We start from the raw sequence: 26865 nt of genomic DNA, 5'->3' as shown, positions 1-26865 counted from the left end.
CCCTCTCTCTTTTTTCGTATAGTTTTTGAGCTCCTTTCAATTATGATTTGTATCTGAAGTTTGAAAATGAAAATATATTCTCACAAGCACTTTTCGCTTCCTTTTTGCCGCGATAAATGAGCCTCGATAGCCGTAATATCCAGGCGTGGCCGACCAGGAAATGTGTGTGCTCTTTTCTGTTGCGGCTTAATGAAATTCATATAATTTTATTCAATTTCTTATCAGTCCGTTTTCGCCCTAAGCAGTGGCTTGAAAGAGCATACAAGCTCTCTTAACTTCACTTCTCTTTGATCGTTAAGACGCGGCTGACTTCGCAGCCGACGTCGTTCCAGACGCCTGACTTGAAACCCCCTTTTTTATTGGTCAAAAGCAGATCGGCAACTGATATTGCAGCCAACTGGAAATTAACCGCTAAGCCAGTCGCTCTCCACTGGAAGGCCCCACCACAGAGAATGGGCTAAGAGAGCGAGATTCGCGATAAACACGAAGCAACGAACGACGCTGGCAGCGATCGGTGCACAACAGGTTTTCATGGCTTAGCGCTTTTAGCGGCTTTTTTTTCCAGCCAGAGAGTTCGGGCCGTGTTGCTGTTGTTGTTGTGGCTGAGGTTGTGGTTGTTGGGGTGCTGGACTGTATTACTCGGTCAGTCGGTCTTCGAGAGGTTGTTGCCTGTTTTTGCCGAGAGATCTTAACGTTTTGCAACGCTGCTGTTGCTGTTGCTGCTGCTGCTTCTCCTGCCGATGTTGCTGCTGCACCGGCATTGCAACGTGTTGCTGTCGCTGCTGCGTCGCTGCTGCCATTGCTGCTACTGCAGTCGGGCTGTGAGCCGATTGCAATTTTTATCCTCTTGCAGTTTCTGTGCGACTTTCTTGCGGGACTGTTTAAGCTGTTTGCGACTGCGCGCTAAAATACGTTCGCAATTTTAGCTGAGTTTGTATTGAGTTTTCTCGTTTCGCTGGCGAATCGCGTGCGCGTTTTTTGTTGTCGCGTGCGCGCGTTTCCAGGGCGTTTTGCGTGCGATTTTCGTCGCTATTGTGGACCTGGCCAATGAACTGCGCGTATATCGAAATGGAAATGCTTTTTTCGTTTGGGGGCCGAATGAAAATGAAAATCCCGCCTGCAGCTGGCACTCAAACTTAATTTGTTACTGTGTGGCTACCTACTGAAAATAGTGCTCGTAAAAAGTCTGGCCAACAGTAAAAAGCTATTCAGTGCGGCCATAAAACCAAATCAAAACATATATGCCAGTTTGTAGCCCCATATGCCCTATGCCAAGACAAGACTAGCATACATATAAAGTAATATTAACAAAAGACAAAACTCGTTTCGATCGCCGACAAAAAACAAAAATACACGAGAGTATAAATAAATAAAAAGGCAAATTAAATTAAATTTATTTTTAATTACTCGCTGGCCAAAAGATCACATAAAGAGCGTGCAATAAAATATTTGTATCAGTAAATTAATTATATTGTATATAGAAAAACATGTTGCAATAAAGCGGTCTTTTAATGGCACACAAATAAAGAAACAGAGGCTCTAACTAAGTCTCCGATTCAGCTTCACTTCAATCTTCTCGCCGGGCGAAAAAACGAAAGACTTAGGCAACGAACGCGCTGCCATTTTGTGGTGTCATTTGTTTGCAGCAGATAACGGCGCTTCGGGCGCCTCCGAATTGCCAAGTGATAGCAGCCGTAACAAACTAATTGACAACTCAAATCCTGCCGGACCGCACAAAAAAAAAAAACAAAACTAAAATACAACACAAAATAAAAAAAAAGTTTAAAAGAAACAATTGTTAAACAACGTTTCGCCTGCCACTCGGACTGTCGGTTTGTCGGCTTGTGGACCTGGTCGGCAGCACCACTTCAATCAAATCGCTTCGCTGCCCCAAACGACGACAATTGCCAAGTGTGCCGCTTAATGTCTTCAAATGCATTTCACCAACACAGCCTGGCTGCTGCTGCTGCACAACAACGAAAAAAGAAGCTGAAATAAATTTGCATAAATATTTCACTTGCCAGTTTTTGCTGCCAACCACATCCGCGTTTTATAGATTGAGCCTGGCTAAGATATCCGAGTGTGTGAGTGTGGTATCGCGTGTGTTTTTGTGGCCTTACTACTGCGAGCCGCGATCACAAGGAGATTCTGGGGGAGATTCCGATTCCAATTCGGAGCAAAGAGCCGTCAAAATCGTATTTGCCCTGCCGCAGGTGAGTTGTGTTGAACCGGAGCTTAAGTCGAACCGTTTGCTTCGGTTTTACGCGTTTGTAATTGCATTTTATGTGCAACTGCCGCCCATCGAGTGCTGAGCTTTTGCCTTTTGGCCAATGGAGATTTATCAATTAGCAGAGACAGCGATTTCAAATACAATTAACTGACAAGTCAACTGCCGCTTTTGTTGTTTGACCATAAAACCGTTAGTTAAAGCATTTTTAACTACAATTAATTGCTATCTTTTTCGAGCAGTGAGAAACTGTGCGAGTGAAAACTCCAGCATGGCTCTAAAAATAATTTATATCCAGTCTGGCTTATGCTAAACCCAGAGTGCAGCAACAACAGCAATAGCAATAATCAGAGTGAGCCATAATTACAAGTTCAGTTGAGCAATTTAAATAAAAACACTTCAACACTTTAACAATTGACGCGTCCATATGGTCGATGGTGCTGGTGGGATTGTTAAGAGTCTTGTGATGCAATTTATTGGAAAAGCGATTTATTTTTTCTTCCTCCTGTACAATTAAGAGGAAATACAGCTGTGAGCAAACGGAGTTTTTTTTGCTTGTTTCATTTTATATTGATAATTACAATTGCATGAGGCATTAGTGCTTCGCTTTTGGAGAGGAACTGGGTATGTTGGTCATTGCTGATGTTTGGCAAATAATGGGGCTTTTAATGATTAATCAAACACAGGTATATGTCTCGCTTTGACTAAACGATGCTTAATGTTAGTAATTACAGATTTTTATTTGTGGTTTGACGGGGGCATAGAAAATGATCTTTAAATTCTGAATTACGCTTGCTGAGTAAAAAATTATGAAGTCTACTAGTTTATTTTCACATCAGTGTATATTCAATTTTATTTATCTGAATGGTATAGCTTAAACAATTTTTAATCTATAAATCAATATTTTTAAACTTAAGAGGTAGAGTATTAATGTGAACCCATTGAGACTAGAGCCAGGAACATCGCAAATTAAAACGCCTAATCAGCTTTGAGGAAATCGCATTTTAAGAGTGAAGAAGAGGCAGGAATAATGTTTATAAATAAATATGCAAAGAATTATTTAATACTCGATTCTCACAATTGCGAAACGCAAGTCACGAGATCCCCAGCCACCAGGGCGTGTGCTTTTAAGGGGCAGGGGCCGAGAAATTAAATAAAATTTATAGCCTGCAATGATGACGGCAACAACAACAGCTGCATCTCAGACACAAAACTAAAAAAAAAAACGAAGCAACTAAGATAACAACAATTGTTTAATTGCCGAGCTCTGACAAAGAAATCGCCAAGTGGCTGGGACAAAATGCGACAAATGAGTGCAAGAAATGCTGGCCAAAGTCGCAGTCTCAACGATTCTTGGTAGTCTGCGAGTTGTTAATTGTGGACTCGGATGAGTCAACAAGAAATTTTCTTAATAGCTGTTGTTACCGTTGCAGCTTTTTCCTTCTTTTTTAATTAATACTTTTTTCTGCCGCCGCCGCTATAATTTATGAACGTTTTTTGCGGACTGCTGCTGCTGGCTGCAATTAATTGTGACTGATTCAAAGCGTTGGTAGCGCGTTGCATTTGATTTGCTTGGCCAGTAATTGTACTCATTATGCTAGGCCATTGTTGTTGCTATTGAGGTTTTTTCCCCAACAAACGCGTCATTGCACATGTCATCTAGACCGAATGTCTGTCGATCTGTCTGCCTGTTTGACTGTCGTTTAGTCAGTGAAGCTGTCAATCTAGTTGGCTACCGATTAGCCACCACTTGCTGCCCTTTGTCCACACGATTGATTGTCATCGATGACGCACTTGGTTGACATTTGCGTGCTGTTGCCACAGCGATGTGATGTCATAACTGGAAATGTCACGCATCTCATGGAATCTGCTGCTAGCGTTCTAACTGCATTGAGTTCGTTGCCTAAGTCTTTTGTTTCGCCACTCCCGCGCATTTCTGGCTTACACTGCCATCGATTACCGCAACCCAAAAAGCAGCCGTAATGAGGCATGCGCAAATATTTCGCCTATTACTCAACTCCAAACCAGCCAAGCAAACAGCACAATGGTCGAAAATCGATGACTATAAGACGTTAGCAGGCGCCAACTTATGCATGCATACGTTTTCAAGTTTCCCCCATGCCATACCAAACCATACCATCCATTCAGTCAGTCAGTCTTCTCGATGTGAAGAGTTTTCACTAATTTCAAGCCGCCGCCGAAACAAAACACGCGAATCGAAAAGCAACGGCAGCGGCAACAACAACAACATCAACAATGATAGACAGTGCTGCATAAATAAAAGTAAATTTAATGACAAGCAAAATATTTCTTGTCATGCCTATCAGATTACAAGATTTCTATATGAACCCGCTGACGATTCACCGCATAGCAGCGCCTTATACAAATTATATACGTGTTTGTCTGTGTCGTTAGAGCATGATTACTGGCTCTCCAGAAAAGACAAACCGTACAGTTACATGTGGCCCAGTACATGACAAAGCCGTTAGTGTCATTTGAATGCGAATGTTGCAAATGTTACGAGTGCCTGGCAACGCCAGGTGATGATGCTGTCAGGGAAGGTGTCCCCACTTCCATAAATCGCCGCCAGAAACAGGCTTTGAAATAGCCGACATGTCCAAACTGCAGGTTATTCGGTAGAGGATAACCCATGACATCAAACCTCATACATACAAACATTTCAAATTGACCCAGTTTACACTGACTAAGCCTAATCTTCACAAGTTCAACTTGAACTGCAGGAAGCAGTGAGTTCCCATCTATTTCGCTTAATTGTCTTCGAACGGAGACCTCCGCAGGGTGAGAAAACTTGTTGGCCATTACAAGCCCAATTGCCAAGCGAAAATCAATTTCACACATTACAACAGAAACAGATCGAAACGAAACGAAATAAAGGCCACAAAAATTCATACTTTAAACCAGACACAAAGACGCATGAAATTGCTAATTGTGTGAATGAAGGGCCCAGCCTATATCTATAAAAAAATATATTAACAGATATATACTTAGAAATATAGGCAGAAAAACGCCCTGGGCCGCCACAATTATAATCGTAGCGAATTCCCAGGCAACAAAGGAAATTTAATTACGCCGCATGTGGCAGGGGCAGCCCTTTGAAATCAGTTTTGGTCTGTAATCAAGTGAAAAATTTCCAAAAGGCCTAATGAATATTTTTAATCGAGCAGAAAACTGGGCGTAATCATTTAACGTTCGTCTGGCTCTCAAGAAAAATCAAATTTATTTATATATTATGCGCTAATGATGTCTACGAAATCAGTTCATCAGCAATTCCATTTTGGCCACTATTTTGTCACTCACACCCTGACAATGGGGAAAACTGACAGCGCTAATTAATTGCAATTAAGAATGCTCCTTTTTCAACTTCCCCTAATTGGCAGCCGCGAACTTATCCAACAAATTCCGCTGCATCCCCAAATCGACTATTTTTCGACTTTATCAGCGCAAAGCCATCGAGCAGGCGAGCGGCACATTATATGTTTATTTAAATGGATAATTTGCTTAATTAATTTTCAAGTTGAAACGCTTCGCATTCATCAATTTAATTAGCCGCATGTTTGGGTTCAGGCCTGTGCGTTTATAAATAATTTATAAATATTGATTTGACAAAGATGTGCGGCAATAAAAATCTATGAGCTATTAATTAAGAAAAACGCAGTTCGACGCTCAGTGTTCAAAGTCGAAACGCTCAATATCGAATGTCCCTTGTGAGGAAGTTTGGGTCGCATTAATCTTCGCGACAGCATTTGGCCAAAATTCCGCAGCAGGCGACAGCCATTAATTTCACTTTAATGGGCTTGCAGCAAAACTCGCAAAAAAAAAAAAAAAAAAAAATTATACAATTATTGCTTCGTGTTTTTGTTTATTAGGTCTTACGAGCAACTCCAGACAAAGGCCACAAAAGATCGAATTGAAATTAGTTTTCCTTTTGTTTTTGCCAGTCTGTTAGTCCATTTCATTTGATTTATTTTCCCTGCATCCACGTCGCTGCGATTTGCATATTTCTCGTAGGTGGTTCATTGAACTTGCTGTGGATCCGCGGAGGAGAAGTGTGCCCGGTGGGGGCGTCGTTAGATGAGGCGGCTGTGGTGGAGCTGGTGGTGCTGTTGGTGGTGCTGAGACGGCGACACTTCCATCGCTTTCGGCTTGATTTGGCTCGCCTACGCGTTAATTTGAGAAATTTGCAAATATTTGCATGAAATGAGAAACAAAACGAAACCAAAGCAAATCCAAAATCAAACAAAGGCAAATTTATCTATGAAACAATAAATACCCTATTAAAATATCTCTTCATTGAATATATTTTAAGCAGCTTTTATAATTAATACATTATTAACTCACAAAGTCCGTAATATACCAAATTTATAATTTATAAGTCTACTATTTGAGGATTTCATTTATGTTTTTAAAACGCCAATTCATTGGCATTCGAAGTTCACATTCACATAAGCATGCAGGGTAGCAATCGGATTGCACAATCGAGAAGTAGCTGGATGTGGCATTAAATAAATAACGCATTTGCGAAGCCATTGATAATGTCAATTTGGGCAGTCGGCAGGCAGACAACAATTGCAAACATTTTGCCAGCCCGGTAATTTCTATTAAAGCATTTCCCACTCGCCTAACGAGTTGGGACAGTCTGGGGACTTCCTTTGCCTGGCTTCATAGACTTTAGTTTTAAGGTTTTAATTGCAATTGAGTTTCGACATGAACTGCGTGCATTTGCGCAATGATTTGCCCGATAGTCAGCAACATCCATGGGAAGCACAACAGTAGCGGTAGCAGTGGCACCAAACTGCAAACGGCAGCTGGGAGAATATCTTGGTTAATTGATAATTTCATTAATTTATGCACTTGATGCCAACAAACTTTGGCCACTGATTGAGATATTGGCAAGCGGGAAATGCTCTGACAGCAATTTGCCTCCGTTTAGCATTGCTCGCTAATGACCGACTTGGGTCGCTCTGACCCAAACCCATTATTACCCAGAGCCACCTAACTCATAGACATTTATCTATATACATATCCATCTAGCTGTCTATAACCGTCTATCTACCGGGCAGCCTTCGCGCTAACCCCATAAATCCATTATAGACCGCAACTGCCTCAATTCTTGTTACGCACTTGTTTGTGTGTAATCTAGAATGCTAATTAAGCTGCCGGCATTTGTTTGGTTGCTTAGCATACCTTGTGCTTTTTGCACGCACTTTACATACGCAGGAGGTTGACTACGTTGCTCGATCTCGGTCTTGCATTAATTAATAAACGTCGTGATGTCGCTTTTGAAGTGTCTGTCATTATGAGATCAATTAATAGGAACAAAATTCTAGATCAAGGCGAGAATCGACAAAAATGTCGCACAGCAAACGTGTGCGTGTTGTTATTGATCGACACACCGTAGATATGGACCCGGGATTTTTCCAATCCGAATCCCATTCGTAGTACGCGGATCTATTGCCGCAGACAGCACGACGTTAACGAGAATTATTACATCATCGCACTAGCCGACAGCTGCAATAACGAAGGCAAATTGAGTGGCCACACATCAATCATCCTTCCCAAATACACGCAGCTAATATAGCTCTATTCATTTTTAGTAGTTAGTTAAGCTATACGCATAAACTATACGCTTTCACCATTAAATAAAACTCAAATCTTTATAGCTTAAGGTACACCAGTACTAACTTTATATTAGTCCTGTTTTGCTTTCTTGTCTTGTCTAGATATTATTTCATATACCCTTGATCTTAAGCCGTGGTTCCCAATACGCGCTTTTCCATTTTTCCCAGTGCACTGTAAATTTATTTTCAATTTAAAATAAACGCATTTTTTCACCGCCTTATATTGCTGTGGCTGCCGCTGATGCTGTTGTGGCTGTTATAATTAATGTTGCTGATACGCGAAATGTTGTTGGCCGGGCTGTTTGTTTTGCTGTTTGTGGATATTGCTTCGATTCGATGTTACAAAGTTGCTCGATTTTGGCGTTGGCCGCACTTGTGCTATGTACATGGTTGTTGGCGGTTTTATGTTACATACAAATATTTGCTATACGCTATTAAAAACGGAGCAGCAGCTACACAAATTTGCCTTGCAAATCGCATTTTATATATGTTCAAGCGTTCGAGCTTTTGAACTTGATTTTGTGGCGGCGGCATAACAAAAGTCACGGGCCATGGCCTGCAGAGCGAGGGGGAGGGCGCGGGGTCAAGTACAACCCGCTGACCAAATGCAGCTGCGCCTGTGCGTGAGAACTAGCTGGGGATACAACAATAATAATAACAACAACAGCGAGCTGCCTTATATATATCAAGATTTGAGATTTTTGCATTAGAGGCTTGTGTGTAAGTTTTGTGTACTTGAAAATTGACGCCGCACGGCTAGCACGCATTTATTTGTTGTTGTCCAGCACGGCTGGTTAATAAATTTCGCGATACTTATCAATTAGCATACGAATTACATGCCTTGCAATCATAAATAATGCGTGTTTCAAGCAGGAGGCAGAAATCAACTAGAAAACGCAAAAAGTACCCAGAAAAAACCCAAAAGCTATTGATGCATAAATTTTGATTGCTGCTGCAGTTGGCGTTTTCTTATTCGCTTTTTTTTTATTATTTTCCTATCAATTTTGGGTGCATTTAAGATTCGTTGTAATTTATAAACATTTCTACACACTTTTGACTCAAAGGTGCGTGTTTGATTTGCCTCCGATTAGGAATGACAAATAAACAACAAATCATGCGGCACGAAACGAATGACTAAGGCAACGAACTTGATGGCATGATCAAGAAGTCCACAATGGCTGGCTGATCGCCCCTCCACCACCACGCAGTCCACCCGCACTCGAATCGTTCCCTTTCCGCCGATCCGCTGATCCATGGCTGGAGTCTCATTGTTATGCTCGACACTTTTGCGCTATATTTACAAATTGGGCCAATAAAATGAACACCAAGACACCACCACCGACCCGAGACCAGAAATGTAAGGCCATAAAAATTGAGCTGATAGCGATGGAAATAACAACAGTCCACCGCTGATGAATTTTTATGCATGTTTATATGACGGTCATATAAAAGTCGAGTCTAGAAGTCAATGATTGTTTAATGAAAAAGCGGTTCAATCGTGTTCCCCATTCGTTTCTGGACCTCCAGGCGGCGGGGGAGTCATTAAAATGCCCAGCAAATAAATCAAAAACTAGCTCCGAGACCCACCACTTGATTACGCTAGATGGACCCAAGCAAACTCCGCCCGCTTCGTTAGCACATCACCTGCTGGGCCAGGGCAGCCACAAAGATGTCAATAATGCGCTAATCTCCAAAAATACAAAAGGTGCGGATTAAGTTATTGGTAGTTACTTATATACGATGATATCTGAATACGCATTCGGTTAAAGACGAAAATATCGGAGCGTAGAGAAAGAAGTTTGGGCATTTACATTATAAATTATGCTTTATTATTGAAGTGAAACTATTTCTCGAGATATACAACCTTTCTTTAAGTTTTACCTCTTTTCCTGTTTAAAATCTTAAGTACAGGATGATACAAATTGTGCAAAAGCTAAACTATAATTGACTACCAAAATTTGCCATGTCATTCTTGCCAAGAATTTATATGGAGCATAACGGGGGAAAAACATCTTTTAGTGGGTTACAGAGATATGCATAGTATTATTCACTCAGCTTGAGTGTAATAAAAATGTTTGCCATGGGATTACGATAGATAGATGGATGGATGGATGAATGGAGATGGAGATGGAGAGAGAGCGCTAAGCTGACACGGCGCTGGGCACGCGCTAAAACGTTTGGAAACCGAAAACGTTGGTAAATCGATCGATCTGAGCCGAGTTCAATCAACGCGCCATCTGAGCGTGTAAGCCCCTTTTTGCCACCGCCCCCGATATCTGAGTGCTTATTGAATATTTGTGGGCTGGAGTCATGCCGCATACTCATACTCGTACTCGTACTTGCTCATATCGCCTATCTGCTGCTCCAGATCTGGATCTGAATCGGATTCCGAATCCCAATCTGGATCTGGCAATCGATTGCCGTGTTGTCAGCCCGGCGACACTCGCCTCCATGATTTATGCGTATTTAGATACTTTTCGTTGTCGTTGGCAGGCATTTAACGCATGTAAGCGTGTGGGTGCCTTTTTCTGAGGCAATTACGCCCACAAACTGATTTTCGATTTCGATGATATTGGCAGCGCATTTGAGTCGTAATTCGTACGGAAATTCCCACATTTTTGAGACTGACTGAAAGAAATTCGCAAAGTTTTATCGCTTCCTTTTGTTGTTTTCTTTTATTTCACTTTAGCTTTTTTTTCCAGTTTTAAGCTCTGATAATTAAAAGGCAATAAAAATACAGGCAGCCGAACTCAGCCACCTGACGACTCATCCGGCGGGCTTAGAGCCATGACTAAGTGACGGCAAGTGCTCCTAATTGGCCACATGCCAAGTGCCACTGAACGAGGAGCTCGTCCTAAGCCTTTGGCTTGTTAATTTGCCAAATTGCTAAACATCTGGTACACTGGCAGAAGGGATTGTGGCCTAAGTGCTTCCTGATTTCGGCCAGGAATGTGCTAAGAGCCAATGTTTTTCCAGCTTTTCTTTTAGTGCCAGCTTATCTCGCCGATGCTGGTCTCGTGGCTTTTATGATTTTTAAAAATTTAAGTCACGCTTTAGGCAATTAAGTGCCTCAACACCGAACCGACCGAGTGCAGGCAGTGTGGCCTCCTTAGACAGGTGCTGCCCTGCTCCTTTCGTTCGGAATGAAACCAATGAAACCGAAGGGGTGTTGGCTTCCTTCTTCTTTGCCAGCAGACCCCTGCTGGATCTGTATTTTCTCACCGCAATACGTTTGTTTGGGCGACATGAGTCGCATTTACAATTATTTTGCGGCTCATTAAAGTTTTAAACACGTCGCTCACGTAGTGACGCGTCTGTCAGACGGCTGCCATGTAGTCGAGTAGGCACCCTCTGCCCGCTCCCACACCCAATGGCTCGGTGGCTCAGTGGTTCGGTGGTTCTCTGCTCCTCCAGCCTGCGAAAATGTCATTAAAATCTCTGGGGAGTTTTACGGTTTTGGCTGCTTTGATTTCGCTCTGGCTTTGGCTACTTTTTCTCAACGTTTTTCGTTTGCGAAATCATATAAAAGATTTATTTTTTATCGCTCAAGAGTTGTTTGCTGAGCATTGTTGTTTGTTCGGCTCATGTCTGGTTTTTATTTTATGATTATTATAAATTAAATTTTTTTCAAAATTGCCGTCGCACTAACAAAAGACTTAGGCAACAAACCTGGTGCAATATGTTATGTTTTTCTTATTTTGTTTGATATTGCAGAGCGGGTAATAAATGATTTATTTTGGCTTGTGTTTGCCGACGCTGTCCGTTGCAATTAGTTGCAGTTTAATTGAAACCAGAGCAACCGCCCAAAAATGTTTTTTTTCTACCGGAGCTGCGTCCGTTTTACTCTTCCCCTATCTTTCGGACCGATCGGCCAAGGCTGCGGTGTCAGGCTGCATTAATGTGTCGGCCTGGTTTTCTGGTTCAAGTACGTTTCCTTCGTTGACGTCGGGCAAATTCCATTTCATGGCCATTTGCATGGAAATCGCCTCGTCGTCTTCCGTTGTCAATAACGATTTCCATCATCATCATCGTCATCAGCTGCTGCTGCTGCTACCGCCGCATGCTCCTGCTGCATCATCCTGTCCCCGGATTGGATTCGGGATCGTGTGTCTACCACTGAAAGTGGAATGCGAACCAGTTTTGTGGCAGCTAAGATCGGATCTCCGTTCCCCCCCCAACCAAAAGCCACTTTACAGAGCCCCAACTGGCGTGCAGTTTTCGCCAACTAATGAAATACATATATGCAAAAAATCAAACTAAAGACTTTGCCCCGTTATCAGCCGCCCGTATTTCTCGGAGTTTCCCCTATACGCCGATTTCCCCTCGCCACATAACGCTTTGTTATAGTGAACATCAACGGAACGGTTTTCGGGTCTTTTGTCCCCAAAATAGTATGCATAATTTATGAGGCACAGCCCGTGGTTGCATCGCTTTATTATGCTAATGTCGTCGGTGGTAATTTGTTCATTCCGTTTCTGGCCAGCTGGGCTTAGTGTCATAATTAAGCGGCTAATTGATTTGTTGCAGGCGTTTGTTATTATTCCGTTTTATGAATTGATTGGTGATTAGTGATTAGCCAAGGCTCGCCAAGGTGCCAACAGCTTCATCAATCAATTAGCCACGCCGAGATGTATTTCCCCGATTGCGTGGTTAAAAGTAAGACAGAAAAAATAAAATATAGACAAAAAAAAAAAACGCCTGTCCCGACTAAACTGCGAATGCAATCGCAATCGCAATGAATTTGGCAATAGCTGGACACCCAAAAGAAACAGCAACGGAAATGCCATAAACCATATAAAAGAGAGCAATGATTAGAGGCTGCAAACTGCGACAGCGACTCTAGCAGTCGACCAGTCTTGAAGTCTTGACCACGTCGTCGTGTCTGTCCTGACTTGGCCATAAGTTGTGGCTGCGCTCTATGATGTTGGCCAGAGTGTGTGCCCCCGCGAGAGGTCGTCCAGTCAGCCAGAGAGATCCGGCTCGGGTTTTGGCCTAGACTCCGCGACTGCAACTGCGACTGGGCGATGCTTGTTACAAATATTTTAAAGCGCTTAATAATATGCAGTTTATTATTGTTATTGGCATCGTTGCGGCACATAAAACATGCAATTGGCATTATTAACGCCATCGGCTGGGGTCGTTTGGTTGTTCGAGGGAGTCCGCCATCCAAATCTACTCCTTTTCTGCAGATTTTTGTTTTATTTTTATTTTTTTTTTTTTTTAGTTTCTTGTGGGGCGTGTGTGGGAATGCTGCAACGCTGATTGATTATGCTCACTGGCCAACTGGCGTTTGTAATGTAATGTTTTTAGCGTTTCCTAAGCAACCCAACCCAAAACTTTGTTCACACCTGGCCAGGGCATTAATAAACATCGAAATTAACCGCACTCTAATTAACAGAAATACATTTGAATATCGATATGGCGGTCTGGTGATCTGGGGTCGCATTCGGCACGCAAGCGACATTGATTGAATCAAAGGAAACCAGCCGTTGCTGACTAATTAAAAGCAAAAGTGTTGCTAATAAATATTTTTATATAATGGCTTCATAAAGTGCGTGATTCGGTCGGGATCTGCTCTAGCGGAACGCGAGTTGAATAATAAAGCTCATGGCTCTCTGCTCTAAACACGATTATGAATGCGAATAGGATTCGAGATTGAGTTTGGGTTTGCATTCGAGGTGCATTAGTCTAATGAGCGGACCGAAAAGATTTGCGTGACTTGCCAAAATCGTTTTTTTTTCTATATCGAGCTGTTGGCTAATTCTTCAACTCCTTGAGCTGTGGGCGTGATGTAGTGCAAATTCGATTGCATTATGCTTGTTCCAGCAAGAAATTCAATTAAACTTCATATGGGCATTACAACTGAAATGTACACCAATGAAAGATATCGTTTAGATATATACTAAATTATTTATATACTATTTTGTAATATTGAAGAATACAATGTCACTTTAATAAGAAGAACAATAAACAGGCAAAAGAGTTCAGAATATGTTAACCTCATTCTATGGAAATTTCCAAATTTAAATGAAAAAGCTTTTTTTATTAAGAAATCAAATCAACCAATTTCAATCTATACAAACAAAATCCCAAACTTGTTCTATCGCCTTTGAGCCGAAATCCAGATTAAGTAATTAAAACAGTCAGCACAATCAAACCATTCAATGATCTCGAATCCAAACCTCGCTTAATCCCAGTCAATTTAGATTACCACACGAATTTTTGGCTTTTATCTTGCAGTTCACCTCTTTTCGAGTGCATCTTGTGGTGTGAGAGATGCAATATATTTCTGCACTGCCGGCTGATGACTGATTTCGATTTCCTTATTGCCAAATTGCTGGCTTTCAAGTAAGCCGCCATTGCCGCCGACGCGTCGCTAACTGCGTGCAAATGCAGCGGCAACGCGGCGTATGCGCATTTTTAATTGCCCCAACATGTTGCAGCGAAGATTGGCAGCACCGCTTTTATACATTTTTTTCGATCATTTTTTCCATAGCTTAGCTTTTTTGAGGCAATCTACCTCTCTGTCAAATCGCTTGCGGCGCGGCAAATTAAAATTGACATTTGAACAGCTCCAACTCCGCCGCGTTAATTTCAAATGGCTCACCATTTTTGGGCAGGCAGGCGTTTACTTTTTTTATTTTCGCGCACTTTATGAATTATCAATATGGAGCCGCCGCCCCGCGGATGACACAAAATGTGAACTGTTACTGGTCAACTGCCGCTTTTGGTCTTTTTCGGCGGCTTTTCGCAACGCAGGAAATAGTTTCCATCGCAGCCGCTCCATATAAGGTCTAAGTATTTGCCAAATCACACGCCACACAGTCCCCCAAAGACAATGCCGTCGTCCAGTTTGGTGCAGAGCAATCTTTGTGGTATTCCAGGAGGTCAGGGGAATAAGGGGTATCAATGCTGGGACCAAAGCTAGAGCTCTGGTCACGATTTTAACATTTTTGAGCATGCGCAGTGCGCACCCCAAAATTTTGCAGCGTTTGCCCATTAATTTTCATTGAAAACGTTTTCATATTTTGCCACAGTTTTCAGTTTTCTCGTCGTTGCCCCGGACTCGATTGCTGTGGTTGTTGTGGCCACTTTTTGGTATAGCACAATATTTTCATTGTAGTGTTTTGGCATATATTTATGTGCCGTAAAAAATGCGATCAAGATAGCAGCCAGGACCAGGTCCAACCCATGGCCCAGACTGGCTTTTCCAAGTACTCGACCAAGTACTGCCCACATGTGCACTCACAAAAAATGCAAAGTTCAAAACACAATTTACATATAATTCGCATGTAAAGATCATTAAATAGAATAGATCATACATAAGTTTACATAAGTGATTAAGAATCCGTTTGAGTTTTATTGGCAGTATTTTTATCTTATGTGTTGTATGTATAAGCATGTGTTCATTGAGCTTTACAACTATAATATTTTCTGAATTAGCATATTTTTTCTGAGTGATAGCTCTGCGGTTCAACTTTGCACTTCAATTGCGGCCCGCAGTTTGGGGGCGCTGGTGCAAATTAATGGATTCATTCAGCATTTTGGCAGCTGCGGCTGAGCGGCGAAGTTTAATGTTTATGTTAACAACTTGGCACCTTTTGGATGGCCGCGGGAGCTGGCGGAGGGTGTTCCTCTTTTAATTGAATTTCTTGTTTAATTTATCAATTAGAGTGTGGCCTTTGTTAATTAAAGACTGACCGGCTTAAATGCTGGCCAAATTAGCGGCCAACTAGCACGGCCATTTGGGACGCAGTCAGGAAACAAAGAAACCACAAATTGACCGGACTGTTATTGTATTTCGTATTTTGTATTTTGTTTTCTTTTAGAGGTTTTATTCTTCCATTTTCGGGGTGTGGACCAGGGCGAGTCCCAGGCTCTGCCGAGAAGCAAATGCTAATTATATGGCTACCGAGTACGTTTCCCCTACGAAACGAAGCTCTTATTGATTCTCGACGCTGGGCAAGGTTATGATTTCGCATTCGCGTCTCTTTCTATGCTCCTCCAGCGTCAGCCACGCCCCTTTAATTGCCACCTAGCATTTAAGTTAACTAACTGTTCATAAATAGTTATGGCATACACGGTCGGTCAGCCGGGCATTTGAGCTAAAAACTCAACTCAAAAGCCCGGCTGCGCCCACAAAACTTGGCTCAGTACCACAATCTGCAGTCATTGCAGGCCAACTTCGTAGTGCCTTTTTTCTTTAGGTCTTGCCATTGTTAGCGCAACAAATTTATTTTCCCACTCTCGACTGGAGCTCGGTTTTTTACTGACTCTGCTGCCGCTGCCGCTGCGACTGCCATTGCCTAAACAAAAATTAGTTAATTTAGCGCATTTTGCTGGATTTTAGCACTGCTGCTGCCAATTTGATTTGCGGGCCAATTGCTGATTGCTTTATTAACCGTTAATTCGCCGTGCGAGCCATGTCCTTGGTTCGAAAAATACGGCTTCCGCAATGCTTAAACAAAAATAAATTATTAATGGTTCCTAGAACAAATATTGGGATTGGTAAATATGAATTTAATATGTTTACCTGAAGCAAAATAAGGCACAAAATGGATTTCTATACAGTTTAAAGGATTGGCAATGATACAGTCTGTGTACAAAATACTCTACTTAAATTAAAACAAAAAAAAAAAAAACAAAAAAGTATCTCAAGATGGAAACAATTAAAGTTAAGAGTAATAATTCAATTGTTGATTGATCTTCCTCTTTAATTGTTGTACACTTACAATAATAATATAATGCAAAGTTCTTAAATTGAATTTCTTATTTATAATCAAAAACCAATTACCTCCCATTTCCTCATCATTTACAAAGATGCACCATTCCGCGTCCCATTGTCAGCTGAGTTGTCTCCTTAATTAAATTATGCGTCTGCTCTTTGAGATTGGTCCAGCCCGAGTTTTCCCAGCTTCATAAATTTCCCAAATGCAAAGCGGAGCAAATGCAGCCAGATCTCAGGCTCCCAGGCATAAATCAGATGGCTGAAAGGAGACCCCACACACAATTGAGCCCGAGGGGCGGCATTTCATTCATTCATGCGTGGATTGTTCAGATCTGCCCCAACATTTGGAGGTGTCGTTTATGCAAATACGCCACGTCAAATGCCACAAAAACCGAACACGCCCAACATGTCGCAGTGGATGTCAGAGGGCGTATATGGTGGGGCCTAATTGCCCGATATATGTGGCTGGAACCTAACCTATTGTGATGCAAAAATCGAGCTAAATGCAGTCTATCTTGAGAATGAATGACTGAGTGTGTGAGTGGCGCATTTGCATAAATTAAGCCACTTGAAGTCGATGCTGAGATGTGGATATCGATGCCGTGTGTCAATCAGCGGTGCATGCAAATCAATCAGCCAGCCGATGGACAAGTTATTCGTCATACACCTGACAGTTGGCCACAATTTATGAGCCATCAGCAGGCCACTTAACAAGCGCAAAGGCACAATAACAATGGCCATAATAAAAAATCAACAACAAGCAATCAACCACAAAAAGTGCTTCAGGTTTGCATTGCTTTCGATGCGTTGTTAACAGATGCGTTAATCACACTTATTTATATCTATTTATGGTCACTGATTGCCCAGCCCTCCAAAAATATAGCAAAAAAAAAAAACAAAAACGTATAGTAGGCAACAAAAAGTGAATGTTTTTTATGCTGAGCTATACGTCAGTTGCCCCGTCGAGTGGTGCCATCCCATACAATTATGACTTTACACTTTGTGCCACCTTTTGGGTGGTTTACGATCCGGCGGTCAGCGTTTTATGGCCCATCGTTTAGGCCCGGCTAATGGCTGTTAGCTTTGAAAAAGTGTTGACACTTTACTCGAGACCCTCTTCTTTAAGCCAAAAAATATCAATAAATGCTCGTAAAACGTAAGCCCCTCAAAGAATATGCCAAAAAATCAAATCTAAACGATCTGGGTCTGTTCATTTCATTTCCGTTTCTCATCTTAAGGAATCTAAGAGCTGGCATCGTGTTAATGCTGTGCAAAGACGGTCCACAAAAGGGACCAAGCTCGTGAATCGACTTAAGTATTGTCAAGGGATTAAGCATTAGTTGGGACTTGTTCTCGGCTTGTATGTGAGAGATCTGCATACGATTATTATATGGCGATTTGAGTGGGCTTGCGGTGAAATCGTGAATGAATTCGATCGAACAGAAGTCATGAATGAATGCTGCTTTTGTGAATACTTTTACTACCTAGAGTTCATTCACTAAACTCTAAAGTTTTCTCTCTATTTTGAGCAAACTATACCGGTAAGAAATTCAAGCACCTTACAAAATGACTTGCGCCCATTTCAAAGGCAGAGACCCCACCCATTGGGAAACCCATAAGGAAAATGTAAAAACTCAAGCAAAAAATAAGCGCTCCGACCATTTTGGCAATTTGGAGCAGAGCAGGCTGCAAGAAATGTTGAAATACTTAACAAAATCCACAAGTAACGACAACAATAAAAAATAAACGAACGTTTTTATAGCTTTTCAATTGATTTTAAAGTTTTTGGCGTGCAGAGCAATAAATAAAACTGCGTACGGCGCATTATACAATAATAAATCTCCTAGACCCAGTCGCAAAGACCCATTCGATGTGTGAGTGCACTTGTGCGCCAATACTCGCCGATATTCGCAGGTATTCGTAATCACAGGTATTCGCAAAAAGTGGGCGTGCTACGTGTTTCGTTGTTGGCAGCGCACTTTGCGCATTAAAATGCCGCGCATGCGTGCCAAAGTGTTGCAACGTCAGTCAGCCAAGTCACCAAGTGGCCCGAACTTGCCCCGCTCCCTTCGGCAGGATGTGGGATCCAGATCCAGATCATGTTGAGCAATATCCCAACAAAAAAAAAAAAAAAAAACACTTCTGATCGGAAGCGATCCCCTCTCACTGCCACACTTTTTTCTCGCTGTAATTAATGCCGCACTTTTATTCATAATAAATTCACTTTAAATGCATGTTTTCTCGCGCATTAAAAGCGCATAAATTAAAAATCAACACCCAAATGCGTCAACAGGCGTCTCGCGAGCTGCGTGTGGCAGAGTTTCATGGCGTTTTTGGCGGGGATTCGGATGGGACGTGGCCATGGCCATGGCTGCCTCATCACTCATACGCAATGAAGACATTTATATGGCAAAAGCCATTTAGCGCCAGCATCGTTGTCGTTGACGCTTCTTTTTGGCGCCACCAGTAGCAGTTGCTACACTGGCAGGGGTGTGGCACAAAAGGGGCATTGAGTATGAGCAAAACTTTGGTGAATATAAAATAGCTGCACAAATCAACACAACCTCTTCTAGCAACAACGAAAAAACTCACTTAAACTTTCGATTACTGCATTTTTTGAAATGGGAAATGTTGGATTATTAAAATCCTATTAAAAGCCAACACTGTATTTGCTTAAGCAAACATCGCATTATAATAAGAACAAGATGACCACGGATTTTGCTTGTCCAAAATAAATATACTTTGAAAAGTCATAATAAAGCTTGGGGAATCCCATAAAATCTCTTGGAAGCAAAGAGAAATTGTATACAACGCTTGATGAAATGTATAATTCATTTGTTCGACATATGATTGAAATATTTTTGTATCAAATAGTACGATATATTTTACTTACGTTGCAACATTGGCTATCTACTGACGGTTAGCGCGATACCCCTCTTCGGCACGCCCATGCTTTGGGCCTGCTCACGCACTGGCCAGCTTCTTTTGGCCATCCATCCAGCCGCCATCCTCCAACCATTCATTCAGCTAGCCTGGCCTATTGCTTATCTAGCAGACTTGGCCATTTTCTAGACGCGACACAACACACGCAATGGGCGTCGCCGGGCACCTGTTGCAGCGGAGGCACTTGCTCTTGTCGCCCGATGAAATCAGAGCACGGCAAGACACACACTTTGTGTATCTGCTGCAAGTCCGCTCCATGGAGTCTATATATATATATCTACACTTAAGCAGCGTGTATCTATGTGATGACAGCGACTTGTGCGTTGGCTTTGCCTGTGGAACATGTTAATTCGAGTGTTGCATAAGGGGGAAAAACGGGGAAAATCGGAGTAACGCTACATGGCAGACCGTTGGCTGGAAGCTGTGAGTTGGGAGCTGAGATCTGAGAGCTGGAAGCTGCTCCTTATTTTATGTAATTGCCAACTAAACACTTTCGGGCCTAATGTCCCCTTTACGCCCCATTTCAAATGTGGCTCGTCGTTTATGTCTAATTAAAATTGCTCTGCGTGCCGGGCGTGCCAAACGCTGAACTGGTGCTGTTTTTTTTTTTTTTTTTGTCTCTGGAACGGGGTATACTTATATGTACTTATATGTTAAGTGTGCTGATTTGTATTAATTATAACGCTTTAATGTGGCTTCGCTTGAAACTATTTGCAGTGCTCTACAACTACTACTCATTGGCATTTCCTGCGCGAACACATTCTTCCTGCTCCGCTGGGGCAGCCAAAGTAAGTTAATAAATCTATGCAAAACTTATTATAAATCATATGACAAACTGCGAGCGGGCATTTTAATTACCTGTTTTGCCACACTGAACCAGCTAGCTTAATAAGACGCCTTAATTTGGCTTAATTTGCGGGCGGCCACAGGGTCGTATGAGTAACGTTTAATTGCAGGCCAAAACAAAGGCGGCCAGCCAAGTCGCAAGAATTTCAGCTGGAATTGCTCATTACGAACGGGCCATTCCTCGGAAATAGCTCACAGTAGCTGGCCGCCATAACAATAACAATAATAATAATTAAAAACCAATTTTTTCTTACTTTTTCGCTTCGTTTGTTGGTTCGACTGGGCCGTTAACCAACAACTAACTGGGCTATAAACACATGCCACATACATATGTGTGTAGGTAGGTGCCTACTATACGAATTTGCTTAGTCAAGCGACCATAAACGGCGCCCGAAATCTAAAAAAAAATATATATATATATATAATAATAATAATAAACTGGGCGCAGCACTTCGCCCCAGAGCCAAATAGAAAATTAAAAACATATAGATCTGCGAAACAGATTGCAGCTAAATATTATTGCAATTAATAATTTAGCAATAAAATTTAGCACCCTGCACTGGAATTATAACAGCGGCTATTAACAATTAAGCCTTGCCACTTAGGCAGATGCCAACAGAAAAAAAAAAAATACAGTAATAATTCTTACAAAAAACTACAAGCAATGGCAAAAAATGTCTGTCCAAATTTTCCGGCCGTCGCATTAGCAACTGCAATTGTTGCTGCATTTACTGCTGCCACTGGGGTTAGGCAACAATTAAGCAATTTTCATAATTACAAACAATGACCAATTTTTTGACACGCTTGCAAAGCGCGCAAAATTTTTTTGATTTTAACCAGCGGCAACCTGAGGCAGAAAGCGGCAACAACAACAACGGCCAGCAGCAACATTGCCGCAGCAAGTGCAACAGCAACTGCAGCGGCGCAAAACGCTGATTTGTGCCCGGTCGGCAGTTGATGCATGTTTAATCAGTTTTGGCTACAGAATACAGGAAAAGTTTACTTGAATTGTCTGTGGTTGTAAACTTTATGCTAAACGAAAAGAATTGTTGCCCTAGGGACATGATTTTTACATGATCTAGTACATTATTTCTTCCAACTTATCAGTACTTATAGGAATGAAACAAAAAGTTATTAGATACTACTCATATATCTATTAATTCTTTTACTTAGATAAAACAACCAAAATTATAAGGAACAGTGATGATTTTTTTTTTAACTGCAGCTACACAGAATAATAAGCTTACATTTTAAGTAGCCAAATCTACCGAAAAGCGCATGTTCACAATCGGTGGGGCTGGCGACAAGATGAGGGGAATATTGCAGCTTCCACCTGACAACAATCACGTGCCCAGCAAAAGTGCGGCAGACAATTGACCAGCGGCTGCCACCGACGTGTCGTGCATTAGAGTTTAAGATTGTGGAAACAAGGGGCGGGGGTATGTGGACCGATTTATATAATCAGCAGCGACACAAAACGTGGCAACATACTGCAAATAATTCGCCGCTTTGGGCAATCTAAAACAATTTGCGTTTTGTGTATCGGACAGGGAAACACCGAAAAAATACGAGAAACGATTGCAGTTTTACCGTTTGGGTCTCAGCATTTTGCGTGCTGTGCTGTGAGATTGGGCAATTGCCTGTTGGTCAGTGGGTGCAGTGCAGCGGCTTTTTGTATTCATTATTTATTTCTTTTTCGCCGGACTGGGAGACATCTGAGCCACGTTGTCCCACCCGCAATTAATGCATAATAATTGCAAACGAAAACCGAGTCGAGTCAGCGAATCGAGTTGCCACAAAATGCGGCAAGTGTTGCGAATGCAAGCGGGCAAGTCTCTAGGGTCTTCGCCGGCCACACGATATTAAACAATAATTGTAACTGTAAAGTGAGCTTAACGTGAGTGCATCAAAGCATAATCTCTCTTGCAACAGAGACACAGATACGGATACAACGATATAGATATAGATATATATTTACAGATACAGATACAGATACGACTGCAGACGGATGGAAGCCAAAGCGCAGACTGTAAAACAAAACACAGAAAAATATTCATTGAAGAAAAAAGCCAGCCAACAGACAGACAGACAGACAGAAAAACCGAGGAGTCAAGAAACTTGGCTAGTACGTAAAACATACCGCCTTATAATTAGAGCAGAAATTCTGACGTTTCTATTTCAATTTTCCAACAAACGCCACGCAAAACTGCCACGCCAAGTGACGTTTTGATTGAGTGATTGGCAACAAGACGTGGTCTTCAGCCGACTGGGTCGCTTTTTGGACCCGGTAGCCAACCAGGCAGCAAGTGTTTGCCCACTGCGGTCTGCTACCTCACTACTCCACTCTGGCTCTGTTCCATGCCAATCCGATGCGATGGTTGCAAATATCTGCATACCAGGCTCTGGCCACTGGAATAACTGAATGAAAATCATTGTGAAAGAAGGTCTCGGATTACCCTCGATAGCGATACGCTGCAGGTTGCTGTCGCACTCCAAATCCGGCACGTAATTCAAGCTCGGGAGAAATTTCCATCGCCATAACAACAAGAAACAGTTCCATGCAACTATGGGCGAAATGTCAGCGCTTTTGTCACAAATTTTTAAATGATATGTTGAAATGTTTTTCTTTAAACTAATTAAAAACAGCTTGTAACAAATTGAGTATAAAGATACATGTTATATGTTTGGCCCATAGTCCAATAGATGCAAAATCTTATAGTCGTGTATACATTGTAGCACCATTTATAATTATCACAAAACAATTTAGCAAAAATAAGAAAAATCAATGTTGGGGCTGACACACCCACTTTATGCCATACGAGTTCCAAGTGGTAATTGCACCAATTTGAATACGTAATAAAATCGAATGAGCAGCAAATCGATTAGCGATCTAACGCGCCCATTGTGTGGTCGTATCGGATCTATTTTTTAATTTCGTATTTTTTTTTTTAATTTTTTTTCCCGTACGATCGAAGCATTATATAGCCAAAGCTATAGCGCACGAGCTAGACGCCGAGACGTTTGTCCGGCTGTTGGCCGATCGGATCGGATCGGTTTGGATCGATCGACTTGCGGATACTGCCACTGATCAATGTGAAGGTCAGTAGGTGGCGGCCAGCAACCAGAAATTGCAAACAATCAATTAGACTGAATGCCTAAAACGGTAAAATCCATATGTGCACTGTGAACCAGATAGTACGTAATGGTAATAGGTAATGCCATGCACACAGCTCTACATAAATATATACATACATACATAGTTATTGGTCAGGAATATATATGGGTGTGTCGGCGCACCGATCTGTTTCCAGTCTGGGCTTCAAGATCAAGGTGAGACTGGACTGGGAGTCGTGTAAAAAAACAAGGGAGTTTAATTTATGCGCAGGTTTTAGATTACGCATGTGAGTTCTGGAAGTTCCGGAACAGATAACTTACTTGAATTGTAAGTTTTCTTTTAATTATTGTGACAAATAATTCCAATGATAAGTACTTATCTTCTATATACACATAAATCACGACTAACACTTTAGCAAACATAAGTTTTGCAGTAATAACACTTGTTATCTTAATTATGGGTTTTTTTTTGGGCATTGTGATTGGATTTTAAAGATTTTTATACAAATTTATAAGTCAGGATTTATAATAGAAAATCACTTAGCTACTAGTTTAAGTAGTTTTTTATTTGATGACTTTTTACGGAAGACAATTTGGACAAGTCAGGTCTGTATTTAAGTACCTGTGGTCAATCCATAATGTTTTCCAAGAAATTGAAACCGTAAATTCCCCAATTGATGGCCATTCGAAAGCGTTTTCGATAGTTGGATTAGTGTCGCCTTAGCTAATGGCCACCAGTTGGTCCACGATTGTCCATTGCCAGATGCTAGTGCTCATTGTAATTGTTAATTGCTTTCTTTAATGCCAGTGTTTCGTGGTCCGGTGACGAGATCAAGTACCGCCCACACCCCCACAAGAAAATGCCAGATAGCAAAGCTCTCGGCTCGGTGCTCCAATTCGATTTGGTCTGTTTTGACAGTCTGCAGTTATTGTTTGATGCGCTGTCCAAGTGATGAGTTCATTAAGTGTGCCATAATTGAGCCTTTAATGCTAAAGCTAGCCACGTGAATGGGCGTGCGTTTTGACAGTCAGATTGACTGACTACCCGAATGGTTTGCTCTCTGGTTTTTATTTTATTTTTGTGCTGACTGACTGACAGCCTGACACTGATGGGCCAAAAGCAGTTGTGGTGTATGGCTACGCTTTTGGCCCAGTGAAATTGATACAATGGGCCGCAATGAAAGTAGGCAAGCGCGAACTAAGCCAACTACTTTGATGGCCACCACTTCCTGCTTCGTACAGCTTCTATTTTAAGTCGCGCTTAAGTGTATTGGGTTTAATGTGCGCCCATTTTAATTAAATCAAGGGCTTGGTTATCTGGTTACCTTACCCGCTGCAAGACCTCTGGCCAGGGCGCTCCTTTCGAAGTGCAGTGAAATTACTGAAATTTGATGCCATTAGCACAAATTTAGGCATCTGCAATTGCTAAGCCCACGCGACTCGAACATATTGATTTCCCTGACCGCGCGTGGCAAGCACAAATTGAATCGAACCAAACGGCATCGAATCGAAACGAATCAAATAGCAGCCAGACCCACAAGCCGACCAGATGAAATAGATCCGCTTTAATATCGGTAATTAGGACCACACCTATGCCATATTCAAAGTGATTTTTATTACAATCGCAAGCTCTGCAAACGTTGTTTAGATTCTGACTTATTTATTTTTCTTTTTTATGTTTATGGCAGCTGCCTTTTGGCCAAAACTCGATTAGTTTCAATTTGCCGTTTGTGTGGTGGTAGTATGCTTTATGACTATTGTTGGCCTGACTCTGAATGTATCTATATTTTATACATCTGCATGCTGTTTAATGGAAACCCTGACTTCGAGATACTTGGTCTTATGGTTGGAGGCACTTGCATATCACACGAGATAAGCTGACCTTAAACTTGCCGGTCCGCTTTTGTTGTGGAGAATTTAAATAAACCATGCAGCGGTCAACTTCTATGTGCAATTAGTTTTCCCGTGTATCTGTCTCTATATCTCTCCCTTTTTTACTTTTTTTTTCCATTTGTTTCTGGCTGCGTGGAAAGTCGGGGGCTTTTCATATTTCGGATTTCGTGGCGAGCTGGGCATCAGCAGGTGGTCCCCGCTGCACCGCCGCCAAAAGCTAATTGTGTTTTTCTCACATTTGCAGTTAGGCACCGTTGTGTATCTGTGAGATACTCGTACTGTCTCTCATATGTGAGCCTAAAACAAACACACAATAAATTGCCTGTGCACAGCAGGCGACCAGGCTACAGTGGTTGTGTTTGATGGTGATTTTTTTATATTTTTGCTGGTGCAGCGGTTCTACTTCCATTTCATTTTGCATGCTGTAAATTAAGGCAGGTTTGCGCGAATGCGATTTCTGGTAATGGAGGAAATCGTTAGGATTCAGCTATTAAATACGTATAATTGCTTGTTAGCTATTCGGAATGAGAATTATATGCTCTGTGGCAACTGCAGACGACTGGCGAGCTGGGAGAGTGAGAAATCCCAAATTGAATACGCTTTACAGAACAGGGCATCAGCAGAATAATTTTTTCCGGTTTTCCATACCCATTAAACGTTCATCGGGTTTTCCTGCCACCATCAATGCTAGAAAAATTTTAAAAACTTACTAACTAACTTACTAATTTTCACTAAAAATTTATTTACTACCAATTTTTATGCTATATATCGTATCTTAACTTGCACATATTTTTAATGTTGTTCTCATTAATAAATTTAAGGATAAAATCATTTATCTGCTTTAAATGTTAATGATATCTCACCTAATACATTTTTCTTGCTTTAACGTTTAGCTTAAGAATGATTTATATGATTTATTTAGTGTTCGAATTAAGTTAGTTTCATTGCTGCTTATGGAGAAGATATATTTCTATTTGCTGATTCCAAATGTATCCCATGGATCTTCTATGCGATTCTCAGGCATTTGGCTGTCATCGGTGCCATTGCGTTTGCCTCCCAGTGGCTACCTGTGTTTTCTCTCGCTGTCATCGGATCTGCGGCCAGTTATCTCACATTTGTATCCGCTGGCCGGCTATCAAGGCTGCATCGCCTTATGACTACCAGATTTTCAAATCCGCCAACCGGTTGGCGACTCTCGCAGCCACAAAATCCCGACGAGCTCATGCTTCATTAGACGTCACATTTGGCAAACTTCGCAGAGTGTGCAAAAGCAAAAGCCAGTGCGAAAACGAAAACGAGTCGTCAACTGACAAGGAGATCATGATGCGAGGATTGCTGATACGGCAGATTTTCCCAGAGATTTTCACCTGAGCGCCAACTAATGAAGGCAGAGGCGCAGAAATGAATTTGCTTAACGAAAATATGGTCTGCGAAAATTCGCGTAAATAAACCAGCATTTTTGCTGCGGACAGGTG

At 41.7% G+C, this 26865-nt stretch overlaps 1 protein-coding gene across 1 annotated transcript in view; it reads left to right on the top strand.

Annotated features, from left to right (window-relative positions):
* Positions 1-909: 909 nt before the first annotated feature.
* Positions 910-26865, top strand: part of CG4374 (uncharacterized protein) — a 63595-nt gene continuing 37639 nt past the window's right edge. Inside the window, exons 1-2 of the mRNA NM_142889.3 lie at positions 910-2213; positions 20255-20325. The gene's annotated coding sequence lies outside the window, so the exon portion shown is untranslated. The remainder of the gene's footprint in view (positions 2214-20254; positions 20326-26865) is intronic.

Source organism: Drosophila melanogaster, chromosome 3R (assembly GCF_000001215.4).
Source record: "Drosophila melanogaster chromosome 3R".
In the NCBI taxonomy this organism is placed as follows: Eukaryota; Metazoa; Arthropoda; class Insecta; order Diptera; family Drosophilidae; genus Drosophila; species Drosophila melanogaster.
Note: the sequence above shows the minus strand (reverse complement) of the source record. Positions and strands in the feature narration are given on the sequence as shown.